Source organism: Xyrauchen texanus, chromosome 22, assembly GCF_025860055.1.
Source record: "Xyrauchen texanus isolate HMW12.3.18 chromosome 22, RBS_HiC_50CHRs, whole genome shotgun sequence".
Classification (NCBI taxonomy): domain Eukaryota; kingdom Metazoa; phylum Chordata; class Actinopteri; order Cypriniformes; family Catostomidae; genus Xyrauchen; species Xyrauchen texanus.
Genome location: NC_068297.1, coordinates 17,938,073 through 17,950,700, shown reverse-complemented (window position 1 = coordinate 17,950,700; position 12,628 = coordinate 17,938,073). Strand labels below are relative to the sequence as shown.

The window sequence follows — 12,628 nt, the reverse complement described above, 5'->3', positions numbered from 1 at the left end:
GTTCATTATATTAATTCTGAGTGCTCCCCTTCTGTCCCAACATGAGGGTCACTCACTTGTGGCATACTCATGTTGGTCACGTTTCCTCTCTGGAAGGATATGTTGTGTAGTGCGGCATGATGGGATTCTGTTCCCATATGTGTTAGCACGCAATGTCATGTGTACTGAGTCATAACAGAATGTCTTTGATAAATATGTAACCTTGGTTCCCTGAGACAAGGGAACGAGACATTGCGAATGCAACTAGGTCGTGTGGAAGGACAACTCCCATATGAGATAGCACGCAATGTCTTGTTCACTTCGTCTCAGGGAACCAAAGTTATGTCCGTAACCAAGACGTTTTGTGAGAGGGTCCACGCTGCAGACTGTATAGAGCGATGACATAGTGGATTTAATCCTCTGCGTAGTGAATTTTGGTGACCTGGTGGATGTTTTGGATTTTATATTTATACTGAGTAGTATATTGCTTTGTAATAAAGTATTACAATGACACATTACTTGACATAGTTTTTCCTCTTCACCAACATAAAAACCATGTAAATTAAGCAAGATATTCATGCTTCTCACAATAATGTGCTTCTCATTTTAACATCTTCTCAGATATACATAAATACCCATGCCATGGGTTGTATTGTTTGTATAATACACAGAAGTGTATTAAAGTGAATCTTGAACTCAGCGCACGTAAGCAAACGGAACCGAACTGGAAGCACATCTGTTACTCTGAGTATGAGATGGAGTTGTGGAGCACAGAACCACTCAGAAAACACTGTATTAATGCTTTTACACAATACAGGACAGAGCAGCGTGCATACACTTTGAAGCGAGCAGTGGGATCATGCTATTTATTAATTTAATAAAATCATAGCCCTTTGTGGTTTAATAATAGCACAGCATCATATGGCGCTATTATTTTTTTAATCGTGTGTGTGCGTGTGTGTGTGTGTATATATATATATATATATATATATATATATATATATATATATATATATATATATATATATATATATATATACACACAGTGGATATAAAAAGTCTACACACCCCTGCCAAAACAGCAGGTTTTTGTGATGTAAAACACGAAACAAAGATAAATCTTATCAGATTTTGCAACCTTTGCAATGCCACTGAATACAAAAGTGACACATTTCAGAGAGAGAGCGTGAGAGAGAAAGAAAAAAACTTTGAATAACTTAACTGCACAAGTGTGCACATCCATTTATAACTGGGTATGTGGCTGTGTTAAAAATCAACTAATCATCAAGCTCATGTGAAATAGTACACACCTGTCATCACTTGAACTGACTCTGATTAACAAATAAATCTCAGCTCTGTTCTTGTAGGATTTTTATGACATCTTCTTGGTTGCATGCTACTACAAGAGCCATGGGCCACAAAGAGCTTACAAAGCATCAACGGGATCTCATTGTTGAAAGGTATCGCTCAGGTGAGGGCTACAATACATTTTCAGGCATTAGATGTAACATGGAACACAGTGAAGACAGTCATCAACAAGTGGAGAAAGTATGGCACAACAGTGACATTATCAATAACAGGACGTCCCTCCAAAATTGATGAGAAGTCAAAGAGAAAACTGGTCAGGGAGGCTGTCATGAGGCGTACAGCAACATTAAAGGAGCTTCAGCTCTTTCTGGCAAGTTCTGGTTTCTCCTTATATGTGACAACTATCTCCTGTGTTCTTCATCTGTCTGAGCTATGGGGCAGGGTGGCAAGACACAAGCCTTTTCTGATGAAAAAAAAAATAACATCCAAGCCTGCAAAAACCTCTATCCAGTCTCCCAAAAACCACGTGGAAAAATGTGTTCTGGTCTGATGAGACAAAGATTGAACTATTTGCCCAAAATTATAAAAGGTATGTTTGGCTAAAAAAAAAACAACACAGCACATCAGCAAAAGAACACCACACCCGCAGTGAAGCAATGTGGTGGCAGCATCATGCTTTGCGGCTGCTTTTCTTCAGCTGGAACTGGGGCTTTAGTGAAGGTGGAGGGAATCATGAATAGCTCCATGTACAAGTCAGTTTTGGCACAGAACCTTCTACCATCTGCTAGAAAGCTGAAAATGAAAGATCTTTCACCTTTCAGCATGACAATGATCTAAAGCACACATCCAAATCAACAAAACAATGGCTTCAGTAAAAAAGATTAATATTTTGGAATGGCCCAGACCTGAGTCCTATAGAAAATCTTTGGGGGGGACCTTAAAAGGTCTGTACACAGGAGATGCCCTTGCAATTTGACAGATCTGGAACGTTTATGCAAAGAAGAGTGGGAAAATATTCCCAAGTCAAGATGTGCCAAGCTAATAGACTCTTTCTAGATAAAATCAAAGGGTGCTTCAACTAAGTATTAATTCAGGGATGTGCACACTTATGCTGTTAGGTTATTCTAAGTTTTTTATATTGAATTTCTCTCTGAAATGTATCACATTGATTTTCTGTGGCATTGCATAGGTTGTAATTTTTACATTGTAGGTGCTAAATTTCTGATATGATTTGTTTAATTTTTACATAACAAAATCTGCTGTTTTAACAAGGGTGTGTAGACTTTATATATCCACTGTGTGCATATATTTATATTTTTATATATATATATATAAATATATATAAATATAATAAAAGCAGTTGAAAGTGAGAGGACGTTTCTTATATATATATATATATAGAAACGTCCTCTCACTTTCAACTGCTTTTATTTTCAGGAAAATTAACATGTGTAAGTATTTGTATGAACATTAAAAGATTCAACAAAAGTAACAGTCAGTATCTGGTGTGGCCACCAGCTGCATTAAGTACTGAAGTGCATCTCCTCCTCATGGACTGCACCAGATTTGCCAGTTCTTGCTGCGAGATGTTTCCCCACTCTTCCACCAAGGCACTTGCAAGTTCCCAGACATTTCTGGGGAGAAAGTCCCTAGCCCTCACCCTCCGATCCAACAGGTCCCAGACGTGCTCAATGGGATTGAGATCCGGGCTCTTCGCTGGCCATGGCAGAACACTGACATTCCTGTCTTGCAGGAAATCATACATAGAACGAGCAGTATGGCTGGTGGCATTGTCATGCTGAAGGGTCATGTCAGGATGAGCCTGCAGGAAGGGTACCACATGAGGGAGGAAGATGTCTTCCCTGTAATGCACAGCGTTGAGATGACAATGACAACAAGCTCAGTCTGATGATGCTGTGACACACGCCCCAGACCACGATGGACCCTCCACCTCCAAATCGATCCTGCTATAGAGTACAGGTCTCTGTGTAATGCTCATTCCTTTGACTATTAACGGGAGTCCAACCATCACCACTGGTGAGACAAAACCACGATTCGTCAGTGAAGAGCACTTTTTGCCAGTCCTGTCTGGTCCAGCGAAGGTGGGTTTGGGTCCATAGGCGACGTTGTTGCCAGTGATGTCTGGTAAGGACCTGCCTTACAACAGGCCTACAAACCCTCAGTCCAGCCTCTCTCAGTCTATTGTGGACAGTTTGAGCACTGTTGGAGGGATTGTGTGTTCCTGGTGTAACTCGTGCAGTTGTTGTTGCCATCCTGAACCTGTCCTGCAGGTGTGATATTCAGATGTACCGATCCTGTACAGGTGTTGTTACACGTGGTCTGCCACTGCGAAGATGATCAGCTGTCCTTCTGGTCTCCCTGTAGCGCTGTCTTAGGCGTCTCACAGTACGAACGTTGCAATTTATTGGCCTGGACACATCTACAGTTTTCATGCCTCCATGCAGCATGCCTAAGGCACATTCTCGCAGATGAGCAGGAACCCTGGGCAGTTTTCTTTTGGTGTTTTTCAGAGTCAGTAGAATTGTCTCTTTAGTGTCCTGTTTTTATAACTGTGACCTTAATTGCCAACCGTCTGTAAGCTGTTAGTGTTTTCATGACATGTGCATGTTCATTAATTGTTTATGGTTCATTGAACAAACATGGAAAACATTGTTTAAACCCTTTACAATAAGATATGTAAAGTTATTTGTAATTTTACAAAATTATCTTTAAAATACAGTACTCTGAAAAAGAGATGTTTCTTTTTTGCTGAGTTTATATATTTATACAGGGTTCGTACAAATGCTTCAAAGTAAAATTCAAGGACTTTTCAAGCACATTTTTATTTGTTCTCAAGGTCTATGCTTGAGATGTCATTAAAACAAATTATTTTTGTTAACTATTAAGTTAAATGATTTTTATAAAACACCACTTATTACAAGTACAACAATGAGCATCTTAAACTGCATTGAAATTGATGTGCAGTTGTAGTGTGCTCCCTTAAAACGCACTTAGCTTTCCAACAAAAGTGAATAACTGGGTCCAAAAACAGTAGTCCATATAACTCATGTGCTGTGTTTCATATTTTCTAAAGGCACACAACAGATTTACGAGGAACTGAACAAAACTGCAAATGGGTCAACTTACAAAATATTGAAATTTTCCATTTAGTTCAGTTATTGCCTATAAACGCTGAGGGTAAATATTTTGTAACATGTTGACATAAATTTGTATTCATAAAGGACAACTTGTCTGTTCTTTTATTATTTAATTTTCTTTCACGAACAAAGCAAGTTAACTAATGAGGGTTGAATGGGTTACAACCACTGATCTATATATTATATATAGATCAGTGGTTACAACACCACATTTTGAGGGTTCAATGCGAGGGTTTTCACAACACCAAATATTTGTGTGTGAAAATATTAGTTATAATGTGAATAATGTTTTAACATGATGGGAAAAATCACTATATGCATATTTAAGCAGCCTCTAAACTTAAACCTTAAAAATTATTTTCTACAACTTTTTTGTATTAAAATTTTTTTTAAACATAAAAGTTTTTAACATTGATAGAACCAATAATCATGAAATCAAGGGACAAACATTCTTTTTAAATTATTACAATTATGAATAATTTTGTTTAGCTTTTTTGCACACCTGTTCAGCCTTGCACTAATGCTTTTATTAAAAATAAGTACAAAATAAATACACAAATAAATTTACATGTCATATAAGTGGTATACCAGCTGAAGGGAACAAGGATTTTTTTTTTTTTTTCAGGCAATTAATACTTTCAAATATTTTTTAAAAAAATAAGCAAAACAGAGTAGAGGCATTTTATATAATTAAAGTTTAGGTTATACACTTATAAAATTATATATATATATATATATATATATATATATATATATATATATATATATATATATATATATATATATTCGATATTTCAAAGCTTTTTCATAACTAAAAAAAGTCAAGGGACATGTTTGTCAACATATTTTGATATTGACCCATATGTTGTCAGAAATAACCTATTTTGTTAGACACAAAGCTTTCTTTACAGAAGGGGGAACTAGACTGCTCACAAAACGGAATCCTCCATAGAGCTGCGTTCAAATCATTCAAAAAGTTCACTCTGGAGATTAAATTGTAATTAAAACTGATAGATGCAGGGATTCATACTTGTTAAATACCCAACAGCAATACCAATAAAATATATATTTTTAAATCCACCAGTAACACCTGATTGTGATTGGCCGATTCTGAACAGCGCTGCCAAATGCAACAGGTGCCACGTGATAGCGCCCTCTGCGCTGCCTGCTTCAGCGTGCACATTAAAACATCCACTACGCAGACGATTAAATCCACTACGTCATCGCGCTACAGCCTACAGCGAGGGCTGCTTGTATTTTCCATATGCTTGGGACTTGTCGCACCGGCGGTCGGTGTCGTGTTCAGGAGTGCGAGACGGGTGGTAATGACGTCAGATGTTATTTTCAGCTCATAAGTTCATTATGAAATGTCACACCTTTATATTTTTTTTCAAAATAATCACACCGGTCACACCGAACGCGTTTTTCTGTCCGCGCTGTTTTTCAATGTTCTTTTTTTTTTTTTTTTTTTTTTACATTTGCATGCACCAGACAGACGTCTTTGTTTTTTTAGATGCTGTGTCAAATTAAAGTAATATTCTGGGTTCAATACAAATTAAGCTCAATCGACAGCATTTGTGGCATAATGTTGATAACCACATTAAATAACTTTGACTCATTTCGTCTTTTATTTAAAAAAACGAAAAAAGAAGCAAGAATCAAGGTTACAGTGAGTCACTTACTATGGAAGTGAATGGTGCCAATTTTTGGAGGGTTTAATGGCAGAAATTTGAAAAATATAATTTTATAAAAGCACGCATCAATGTTAAAACCTGTGTATTATTTTAGCTGTTTTAAGGTTTACAGCGTTATGTCATGGCACCGAAGTTGTAAAACTTGATGCCTTTATACAGAAAATGCCAGTAAGCAATTTTATCACACTAAAATCATAACATGCATATTGTTTGCTTGTGACTTTTTAAATGGTGAGAACTTTAACATTAACTGATTGGCCCCATATACTTCAATTGCAAGTGCCTCAACCCAAATTTTTCCTTTTTCTTTTTAAAAAACAAAACAAAAGGAGGGACAAGTCGAAATACAATTTTGTGGTAATCAACATATGCCATAAATGCTGGTGATTGAGCTTAACTTGTATTGAACCCCAAATATTTCTTTAAAATGCCTCAAGACACATTCGTTCTGCTGTTTTTGCTGTGTTGCATCTCACTTAAAAAAAAAAGAAAAGATTTTTAGCACAAAAAAGATCAAATTAGGACCATTAGAAAGCACACAATTTTTTCAAACAACTCCATGACACAAAGTCCATGACAGACAGCAAAAATACCAGTCCCTCCTGCAGCAAAGCACCCCCACAACATGATGCTGCCACCCCCATGCTTCAAATCAAATCACTTTATTGTCACACAACCATATTAGACGGTGGGCCGAGGGGAGATTTCGTGTTTTCAGACGATCTCTGGGGATGGATTACCCAGTTTTTTTTTATATATAACCACTACAATTCTCAACAAAGCAAATAAAAATAGTTGCCACTCACATACTTTGCACATTACTATAATATCGGTAACTTTCTCCAGGTTATTTTCCCGGCGAATACAGCAGGCGGCTATGTGTGAGGTCCGACATGTATGACGTATTTGTTGCCTTCATCCAATAGCGTGCGTGGGAAAGTGTCGGTGACGCGTTTGTCAACACACTGGCGCGCTGGTATGAAGTTGCTGTCTGTGCACATCTTTTCGAAAAGTGCTTTGCGCCCAGGAAAGATTGAACTTGTTAACTCATTTTGCCCACTTATGCTACATATTCAGTTTGACACAAAATGTGAATGTAGAGGTAACGTTATGCATTTTCACTGTTTTTATTTTATGTAACCATCTTTTGTCATACGATGTCTTGTCATTTCGTTGTAATCTTTAATAAATATACCGTTCTGATTTCACACATTTGATCCATGGTATTGCTTGGAAACACATTATAAAAACCATAGGATACAACGTTAAAATAGCCTAAATTTAGAAGACAGTATTCATCTAGAGAGAAGGCAGTATTAGTTGAAGAAACTGCAAATGAAGGTTGGTATTATATTGTATAGATAGGTGGTGCAGTTTAAGACATTCGGTACAGTGTAGACAGTAGTATACATTTAAGAAAGTACCATGTTTTACAGTAATATAAATTACATAAATGTGCATAATAGAAGTGGATATGCAGTATGAACACATACAGTTACTGCTACTACACTGCACATAACAGTACAAATAATATAGTTATATACAGTGTATTAACCGTAATATAATAAAAACATCCTGCAAAAATGTACCATTCCAAATATGTCATTATTAACATCAACAAGGCCAGACACCTGAACACTGTGAAACTGGTTTATTAACCATGTTAAGGGAACAGGTGAAACCAATATATGGAGCATGAGTTTTCCCCTGCTTAAAGTTACAAACCATTTTTCTTTAATCAGTGATGTGGGGAAGGGTGCAGAACCTCAATCTATTGTTTTGCACTTTTTTTTAGTGGTAGAGGCAGAGGATGGTGAGGCAATTCCAGTAAAAACACGGGCTCTGAGGTCTAATGCCAGTGATCTCGTCACGTCCAAGCAGGCCCCACACCTGCTTCCAGTACAATGCATTATTTGCAAACATGAGAAGTACAAGGTTCAGACACACAGCAGGAAAAGGGTAAAAGAAAAACTAATACAGTGTGAAACACTCCATGCCAGGAAATTGCTTCTCGCCGCTGAAGGGAGAAGGGATGAGTCTCTCCTTCTCCATATCCAAGACAGGGACTTGGTGGCTAGTGAAGCACGGTATCACTTCACCTGCTATCGAGATTATACCCGGTACCTGACCACACAAAAAAAATGAGAGAACAGAAACAAACATATATGAAAATGGATACAAGCACTTCTGCAAAACAGTCATTGAGGAGAGGCTTTTAAAACACCAAAGTGCTTCAACTGTCAAAGCTGAATTTGCTATTCAAAAAAACTGTGGAAGAAACAGAGGGAGTGAACATTGCAGCTTATAAGGCACATTCACTTAAGGCAAGACTTCAAAAGTCTCATCCCTTCTTGAAATTCCTGAAGGCATCCACAACCTATCTTGTATATGTGGACAATCTGTCAGATTGTGCATGAAGTTGCTGTCTCCTCTGCTTCCTCCTCATCTGAAGAAAGTGAAGGAGAAATGAGAGGTCAAGAAGCTACTGAAAATGCCACCAACACAAATGATTCTCGGGTGTTATATCATGCAGCAATGATACTCAAAGAAATCATAGAAAAGACATCAAAAAGATCACCAAAGCTTCCATGGCCTCCCACAGCAGGTGACATCACACTGGAAAATGCCCTGAGTGTAGTGCCTCACCAACTTTTTAACTTTATTGCATGGACATCAGGAAATGTCATTACAACCATCAGATGAACGTGTTGATGTCACTTCAGAGGACAGCAGAAAGATAGTGTCCACTTGTCAGGACATTATTACCTTGGCAACCAGAGGACGGTGGCTCATGCCAAAACAGTGCTCACTTGCAATGGCAGTTCGGCAGATGACTGGCTCTGCACAGCTTATAGGGTTGTTAAATGGTCTGGGTCACTGCTCATCCAATTCCCAGGTCCTTGAGCATGATACTGCCCTTGCTCACCTACAAATGGAGAGAGGAGAAATATACATCCCTGAAAACATCAGTGCTGAAGTGCCTGTGACTCTTGTCTGGGATAATAATGACTTGAGAGGAAACTCTTTCAGGTAAAGGGACAACACATAACACCAATGGTATAATAATTCAGAGGGCCATAAACAGTTATACAGCACCCTTACCAGACACATTACCCAGACAGAGAACACGAGAATGGTCTGTTCATCCTCCTCCACTGAATCTTTCAACCTACACAAGAGGAAAGCGGTCTGGTCCACAGAATTTTGAATTGAAGATAGATCTCCAGCAGGACCAATACAGATACAGTGGGTACGGAAAGTATTCAGACCCCCTTAAATTTTTCACTCTTTGTTATATTGCAGCCATTTGCTAAAATCATTTAAGTTCATTTTTTTCCTCATTATTGTACACACAGCACCCCATATTGACAGAAAAACACTGAATTGTTGACATTTTTGCACATTTATTAAAAAAGAAAAACTGAAATATCACATGGTCCTAAGTATTCAGACCCTTTGTTCAGTATTTAGTAGAAGCACCCTTTTGATCTAATACAGCCATGAGTCTTTTTGGGAAAGATGCAACAAGTTTTTCACATCTGGATTTGGGTATCCTCTGCCATTCCTCCTTGCAGATCCTCTCCAGTTCTGTCAGGTTGGATGGTAAACGTTGGTGGACAGCCATTTTCAGGTCTCTCCAGAGATGCTCAATTGGGTTTAAGTCAGGGCTCTGGCTGGGCCATTCAAGAACAGTCACGGAGTTGTTGTGAAGCCACTCCTTCGATTATTTTAGCGGTGTGCTTAGGGTCATTGTCTTGTTGGAAGGTGAACCTTCGGCCCAGTCTGAGGTCCAGAGCACTCTGGAGAAGGTTTTCGTCCAGGATATCCCTGTACTTGGCCGCATTCATCTTTCCCTCGACTGCAACCAGTCGTCCTGTCCCTGCAGCTGAAAAACACCCCCACAGCATGATGCTGCCACCACCATGCTTCACTGTTGAGACTGTATTGGACAGGTGATGAGCAGTGCCTGGTTCTCTCCACACATACCACTTAGAATTAAGGCCAAAAAGTTCTATCTTGGTCTCATCAGACCAGAGAATCTTATTTATCACTATCTTGGAGTCCTTCAGGTGTTTTTTAGCAAACTCCATGCAGGCTTTCATGTGTCTTGCACTGAGGAGAGGCTTCCGTCGGGCCACTTTGCCATAAAGCCCCGACTGGTGGATGGCTGCAGTGATGGTTGACTTTCTACAACTTTCTCCCATCTCCCGACTGCATCTCTGGAGCTCAGCCACAGTGATCTTTGGGTTCTTCTTTACCTCTCTCACCAAGGCTCTTCTCACCCAATAGCTCAGTTTGGCCGGACGGCCAGCTCTAGGAAGGGTTCTGGTCGTAACAAACATCTTCCATTTAAGGATTATGGAGGCCAATGTGCTCTTATGAACCTTAAGGGCAGCAGAAATTTTGTTGTAACCTTGGCCAGATCTGTGCCTTGCCACAATTCTGTCTCTGAGCTCTTCAGGCAGTTCCTTTGACCTCATGATTCTCATTTGCTCTGACATGCACTGTGAGCTGTAAGGTCTTATATAGACAGGTGTGTGGCTTTCCTAATCAAGTCCAATCAGTATAATCAAACACAGCTGGACTCAATTGAAGGTGTAGAACCATCTCAAGGATGATCAGAAGAAATGGACAGCACCTGAGTTAAATATATGAGTGTCACAGCAAAGGGTCTGAATACTTAGGACCATGTGATATTTCAGTTTTTCTTTTTTAATAAATGTGCAAAAATGTCAACAATTCAGTGTTTTTCTGTCAATATGGGGTGCTGTGTGTACAATAATGAGGAAAAAAAATGAACTTAAATGATTTTAGCAAATGGCTGCAATATAACAAAGAGTGACAAATTTAAGGGGGTCTGAATACTTTCCGTACCCACTGTATGCCCAAACTACCGGTAGAAGAATTAATGCTGCATTCTTTTTACTGAAAGTATCTGAGTCCCAGGGCAAAGTCCTTCCTGGATGGACAGGGTTTAATATCATGTTAAAGGAAGACACAGTCCTGCCATCTACATATGTTGGCTACCTGCCAGTGATTGACGCCAGCCCGACTGATCTCAACACTGTCCACACCATCCTGAGCCGCTCAATTGCCATTGCTGACAGCTTGAAACAAAAAGAAGTTGTTTTAGTTATGGATCAAGCCATATATGCCAAGGCCCAAGAGATCCGTAGGCAAACAAATTCTTACTCTGAGAGAATTGTAGTGAGGATGGGAGAGTTCCACACAGCAATGGCATATCTTTCATGCATAGGAAAGTTGTATGGTGATGCTGGCTTTCAGGACATCTTGATCGAGTCTGACCTGGTGGCAGCAGGCTCAATCGATGGAGTGATCACCGGCAATCACTACAACAGGAGCATACGGGCTCACAAACTCCTGATGAAAGCACTCCAGAAACTGCGCTGGTGGGCATACTTGGACACACTGACACAAGAACAAAATGCAGCTGCTTTAAAAGTAACAACAGATATGCAGGATTGTTTTCCCTGTGAAGAGTTCAAGGTCATGCTAACATCAGACACATTTCAGCAATTACTGCAAGGTTATGAAGAATTTGTGGTGAAAAACAACTGTAACCACACATTCGCATTTTGGAGCACATACCTTGACATGGAGGATTTGCTTCTTTTCATAAGGGCAACAAGAGAGGGGAACTGGGCTCTCCATTTGTCCACTGTGCAAAGTATGCTGCCCTGGTTTTTTGCCTGTGACAAAGTAAATTATGCCAGGTATTTGACGGCATATTGAGCTGAAATGACCAACCTGGAAGACACACACCTTTCAGCACACCAGCAGCTTCTTTCAGGTGACTTTGTGGCACAAAGACATCAAAATCATGGTTTCGCATGATGCTAACTACTGCTAGTTAGCCAGCTGAAACTACCCTACTTAAAACGACACTAACGAGACGCTTACATACGTTTGAACAACACAGTGTACAAAACAAACATTTTTTTATAGATATCATATTCTAATTAAATGAATACTTACAATCACAAAAACAATGTCCTTCGCGATAGACACTGTGCTGCCGCCGCAGATGCTGCTCGTGTCTGACAGCTGAATCTTCCGTGTAACAGCTGTTCTAAATAAGCTACATCTGATTGGTTAATAATAATCATATGTCAGTATCTTGCCACGCTATTGGCTCGACTGATATAGTAGGCAACCGCGACTGCCTGAATATTTACAGTCGTGCATTATGATTTCGGGGGAAAATGTGCAATAAATGGGAGTGGCAACACTTTTCATATCGTTGAGAATAAAACAACCGTCCCAACTTTACAAATTCAGGTTCTCCCTCCATGGGGATCATCCATTTCGAAAAGTAAAGCAGATACGGGCCCTCGGCCCACCGTCTATATACACAAGTGCAACTGTGGGTGAAAGTCTTGAACCTTCATGGTTAGGATGGTGTTTTCGGCTTGCAATCCTAACTCTTTTTCCTCCAAACATAACGATGGTCGTAATGGCCAAACAGTT

The 12,628-nt window shown here is 39.3% G+C and overlaps 1 long non-coding RNA gene across 4 annotated transcripts; it reads right to left on the bottom strand.

The window, feature by feature from the left end:
* Positions 1-7,279: 7,279 nt before the first annotated feature.
* On the bottom strand, positions 7,280-12,223 carry LOC127662736 (uncharacterized). 4 transcript variants are annotated; one of them, XR_007972909.1, is made up of 5 exons: positions 12,137-12,187; positions 11,750-12,033; positions 11,333-11,569; positions 11,168-11,247; positions 7,280-9,065 (listed from the first exon to the last, which is right to left on the bottom strand). It is a non-coding gene; the product is annotated as an uncharacterized LOC127662736 (long non-coding RNA). The 4 variants fall into 4 exon arrangements; XR_007972910.1 differs by lacking the exon at positions 12,137-12,187 and adding an exon at positions 9,242-9,308 and having other exon boundaries at positions 7,281-9,065; positions 11,750-12,120; XR_007972907.1 differs by having other exon boundaries at positions 7,282-9,065; positions 11,750-11,908; positions 12,137-12,223.
* Between the last annotated feature and the right edge of the window lie 405 nt (positions 12,224-12,628).